We start from the raw sequence: 6000 nt of genomic DNA, 5'->3' as shown, positions 1-6000 counted from the left end.
TAAGAAAGTAAAAAGTACCTCTTTGGAGGACATTTCTACCAGCTAAAATGATAAAATAAAGCTGTTTTGATGATTTTTCATATATAAATTGCAAATTATGTGCTCAATAAAAGCTGACACTCACTCTAAAAAGTAATTCAGAGGCTTAATCACTATAAATATATATACTATAAATATATATACATCCAACTTATATAATCACTATATATAAGTTGGATGAGCCTGATAAAATCTATGAATATCCTTTTAGTAATTATTTGAGTTTGATAATTTGAAATAAATGTCTGAAATGTTAACGTATGTGTTTGTGTAAAATTAAGGTATTTATTTACATTTATCTCAGACAAAAAATTCAGTATGTGGTTCACAGAATACCTTCTTTGCATGTACTTAATATTTTTGTTTAAAACTGAATCAAAATATTTGTGAAATAGGTATCTATACTCATCACTATCTTGTACTAAAATCATTAATTATTCAAATCAATATTATTTATTGTCAGCAACTATAACTGAAAAGTGTAAGTAAAACACGATAACGTAGAGTAATTGAGTACCATGAGCCTTTTTCATTGTTTTGTTCATTTAGTTCTTTGAATACTCTGAGCCTTTGTGTTTGCTCTCCTGGTTTGCCATTTATCCTTCACGTATGTAAGGCTTTGAGCTAAAAAGGGAAAAGGCTCTTGTCTTTTTAGTGCTTGTTTATTTTGAGGTAAAAACACTCTGCAAAACACACTCATTTCAGCAGGTTTGACATTTTTTCCAAAGTCGACAGTTTGTTATGCAAGATCAGCTTAGATCCTTCTAATTGTGATTGTGTGAAGGGGAGAAGCAGTGATATTATTTAGATTTAATTATAAAGGTCATGGTTGTTATTTCCTGGTGTACGTACGTTCCTGTATAAATGTGTATTAATTTACATTTTGTCTGTTACTGAAAAAACAAAAACAACCTCTGCATCACTGTGATTCTCTTTCTGTTTGGTAGCATATTTCAGTCAGAATGAAATGTGAAAATGTTGACCAACTCTTTTATTTTATGTTTTATAATAATGTTCTATTAAGAGCATTTAAAATGAAATTTACATGACTGAAATATTTCTTCACTGATCATCACCAAAGTACTACACAAAGTTATATTTATTCGCTTCATTGCAGTATTTAAAAATCACTACAATACAACTGTATTACTCTGTTATAGAATCATTCAAATAAAAAAAGGAGATTCATGAAGACACATGTTTACACTTAGTTGTAAATCTAAACAGTGCACTACAATCAATAGAAATTACTGAATGCTTTTCCAAAAGCAGTTCTCAAAAATACAACTCAAAATATTATTTTATTATTCATTATCATATTTTTATAGTGCAACTACAATGCAAAGTTGGTAGGCATCTAATTTTGACTATAGCTAATTACAGCACTTTAAAAACTTCATATGTAGTCTCTGACCTTGTTTGTTTTAATGTTGGAGAATATAATCTTGTTCATTAAAAACGCCAAAAACAACATGTAAAAAACACTTGGGGAAAAAAGAGGAAGTGTAAACTGATACAAACTTTGAGTACTTGGAGTACTGTAGTCCTGGCCCACCCCACCTTAGGCCTGACCATGCAATGTTAGGGAGCAATTCCTAAAGTAGGAATGTCATCACCTATAAAGGCTGGTGCAGAAGAACTGCTTACAAGCTCTCTCTTCTCCTTGATCAGCAATATTGTGTTTGTCTTTTGATAGTTTCTGTTCAACGATTTTCATTTTCTTTGTATTTATTTATTTTTACTTTGAGACAAAAATTTAAGTTAAAACACCCTTGAGAGATTTTAATTAAAAAAAATGAATTATTTTATCTCACATGGTATTTCTGTAAACAGCTTTACATCCTATGTATAAACCTGGTTTTGTACATTGTGTTTTTCACCAGTGGCAACAAATTGAATTTAGCGTGACCAATTGGTTGTCTTTAATTGAGATTGACTTATCCCTTAAATCAACACTAACATATATTTCTGAAGTCTGGCTTTTCTTAAATGGCTTTTTTCTAATGCAGGTTACCTTTCCCAAAATCTTTCTCCCTAATCTACCCAGACAATGCAAAATTGCGAGCCACAACAAAGTTACAAGCCATGTAAATTTTTGTGTGATATGATGATAAATACAAAGCATAACAGAAAATGGAGCTGCAAAATACATTGGGAGAACTGCTAGGGACAGTGAGCCTCAGAAGGGTTTTTGGTTGTTTTTGTTAGTTCCTGGAGCCAAAGAAAAATTTTGTACCAGCTGATGAATGTAAAGATTTATACACAAAACAAGGAAACGAAATGACAGTTAACAGTTTTCCCCCCTTTTTTGTGTAGGTTGTCTGTGTAGCCAGTTAAAATTAAAAACTTAGATAATGTCTTATCCCATAGTGTAATCTTCAGGTGCTTTATCCAAAGCATGTCTGTGAAGGTTCTCAGTCATCCAGGTCATCGTAGTCAAAGGAGCTTGCAAAGAAAAGCGTCTGGACTTCTTTAAGTTTACTTGAAGACGTTTCACCTCTCATCCGAGAAGCTTCTTCGGTTCTAAGGTCAAATGGTGGAGAGTCCCAGATATAAACCTAGTGGGAGTATCCCCCCACAGAGGGACAAAAGGACCCCCTGATGATCCTCTAATCGCCTGAGCCAAGGTGTGAAACTGGGTGTGGGTCCCAATCAGCCAGAGTTTCCAAAGCACACTCTATCAATTCACTCGCTAACTATATTCACTGTCTTTAGGGATTCACAGCTCTGGAGGCCAGTATCACTGAATTGGAGACCTGACTTTGCACCGTTGAAAAACCCAGCTAGCCAAGCCCTGTAGCCTGGGAAACTTTCTGGGGTAAAGCACTTCTTGTTAGGAGAGATGGATTGGATGGAGCAGCTCTTATTTATAGAAATCTGACCAAATTTATTAAAATTCCCCAAAAGTGACTATCCAGGCTTAGGACTAGGAGTTGCAGTGTTACTTGCCTCCCTGCAGATTCTCTATTCTTGTTATCTCCCCAAACGTCCATCTCCTTAGACACTGTGTCTGCTCCCAGACAAAAAAACAAACCAAAAATCTGGAAAAAAAAAAACAAAAACAACTATTTGAACACAAAAAGTCACTGGCTGTGGGGGTTGCGGCAGTCTTCCACTCAAGCTTTTTAATCAACCTTGTTTTCTGCCCAGTGCCCAGTCCCTGTAAGGCAGAATATGGCATTATTTTTGTGCCACTATTCTGAGCGCACGTATAAAAAAAATTGAGCCCATGTAAAAAAAATTAGCAGGTGCAAGTGTTGCATTTTGAGGAGAAATTTATTTTAAGCGAAGAAAAGCTAAATTTGAGTGAACAAAATGCATTGCTGCGTGCAAAAAATGTATTTCAATGTTTGCTATTATCCATACACACACACAATAGCAGCCCCTTTCGCATCTCCGAAAACATTAGAGCACTTTTGTAAATATGTGATGTCTTGATAAATCGAGCAGATATTTGAAGTTTACACAGCACCATTCTCGCATGAAAATATCTTAGAAGTTTATTTTGTGACCCAGAAAGAGTAATACTTCAAACTCCGCCACTCTGTGTTCCTCCGCCACTGCCTCGTTTGAGTTTTGGACGAAATGCATTCTGGGATAATGCATTTCGTCATTTCGAGCTGATTGGAGACCAGAACAGCCAATCATATTTTTTTGCATCCAAGTCTGTGATTGGCTGGTTTTGTGGCACAAATATAATGGTGTAGAGAAAGAGTTGAGCGCGCACGGGCAGAAATGTTGAGAGCTACACATTGTGAGCAAGCGCAAATGCAAAAACTGAGCGAGAGGGGCTGCTGTTGTGTGTGTGTGTATGGATAATAGCAAACACTGAAATACATTTTTTGCACCCAGCAATGAATTTTCTTCACTCAAATTTAGCTTTTCTTCGCCCAAAATAAATTTCTCCTCAAAATGCAACACTTGCACCTGCAATTTTTTTTAACACGTGCTCAATTTTTTTTTACGTGCGCTCAGAATAGTGGCACAAAAATAACGCCATACCAGAAGGGAAGAAGACAGAACACACACATATAAAGAATGCTCTTAAAACATGTGGTTATCCCAATTGAGCTTTCATCAAATCAACAAAGATGCACAGAAAAGAAGATCAGACTCAACCAGAGAGGATCAGAAGGACAAAAGGAACAATATTCTCATCCCCTATGCAGCAGGTATATCAGAGAAACTCAGGAGCGTCTTCTCCAAGCACTTAATCCCAGTGTACTTCAGACTCAGCCAAACATTCAGACAAAAACTGGTTCATCTCAAACACAAACTCCCAAACACCAAACTTAGTAACATAGTGTGTGTTATGCAATGCAGCGAGGAATGCTCAGACCTCTACATTGGAAAAACCAAACAGCCGCTTTATAAACGCATAGCACAACATAGAAGAGCCACCTCAATGGGACAAGACACAGCTGTTCATCTTTATATAGAGGTCAAAGGTCACTCTTTCGAGGATGCCAATGTTCATTTTGGACAGAGAAGACAGATGTTTTGAAAGAGGACTGAAAGACCACTGTGAACGACCATCTTTGAACAGAGGCGGAGCTTTACAACACCAAATGTCTGCCATCTATAATCCAGTTCTGAGATCTCATCCTAGACACCTTACACCCACTCACATCCTGGGCCATCTGACCACAGGAAATCACATGATAGGGTGGGGTTTGGACCCGTATGAAATATGGCCGTGGAGTAGAAACCCTGAAGACCTACCGCTATTGACGTAGCCTGACATATTTTCGTACCTTGTCTGTGGAGTCACCGCTTACAAGTCGTCATTCAAACAAAGGTGAGTCAGCTTGAGTACTGCGTTTGATTTTCCCCCGAACATTCAAATTAGTGCAGCATGAATTCATTCACGAGGGGGAAATTACAGTGAGAACATGTGGAGGTTCTGTTAGAGGGATAACATAGTGAGTTCAGTGCATTGATGTGACATTGTCCTGAAGAATTTAGTTATTCTTTATGGTTAAAGAAATTAAATAATTCTAATTATACATCGTGCTTCCATGTTTGTGTCCTGTGTCACTAAAATACATTTTATTTTAGTTTTATACATTGATTAATGACCTGCAGAATCTCCTTATCATATTAAGTGATTCATAATTGTCACTTTACGCTTTCTCCATCTTGAAAGTGATTACATCCTTGCATTACATACTTTAGGTTAATTTTCTGCAGGCAGGTTTCTGAGAGAGAACAGGCAGATTTAGAATTTAACATGCATTCTGTCCCCTTAATGTAGATGGGTGGATGTGGGTCAGCATTCCTCCTGTAGTCCACGATGAGCTCCTTGGTCTTCTCAGTGTTAAGCAGTAGGTTGTTTGTGTCGCACCACTCAGCCAGACGATCCACCTCCTCCCTGTAGGCGGCCTCATCGTTGTCCTTGATGAGGCCAATCACCGTGGTGTCATCTGCAAACTTAATGATGATGCTAAAACCACTGGTAGTTCTGCAGTCGTGGGTGAAGAGGGAGTAGAGGAAAGGGCTCATCACACAGCCTTGTGGTACCCCGGTGTTCATTGTGATTGTAGATGAGCAGCGGTTATCCAGCCGGACATGTTGGGGGCAGTTGGTCAGGAAGTCCAGTAACCATTGGCACATGAGGGAACTGATGCCCAGGTCTGTCAGTTTCCTGATGAGTTGTGAGGGGTGGATTGTATTGAATGCTGAACTGAAGTCTATAAACAGCATTCTGGCGTAGGTGTTGTTGTTGTCCAGGTGTGATAGGACAGAGTGCAGTGCGATGGAGACTGCATCCTCTGAGTTCCTGTTCTGACGGTATGCAAATTGGTGGGGGTCCACGGTGGGGGGGAGACAGAATTTGAAGTGTGCTAGGACTAGCAGCACTTTGTGATGATGGGGGTGAGGGCTACTGGGCGGTAGTCATATAGACACTTATTCCAGTGTTTATAAAAGCTTGACATATACCTTGTGTCACCATGTGTTATA

Source organism: Perissodus microlepis, chromosome 1 (genome assembly GCF_051167445.1).
Source record: "Perissodus microlepis isolate ML-2025 ecotype Zambia chromosome 1, ASM5116744v1, whole genome shotgun sequence".
NCBI classification, from domain to species: domain Eukaryota; kingdom Metazoa; phylum Chordata; class Actinopteri; order Cichliformes; family Cichlidae; genus Perissodus; species Perissodus microlepis.
This window is presented reverse-complemented; position numbering follows the sequence as displayed.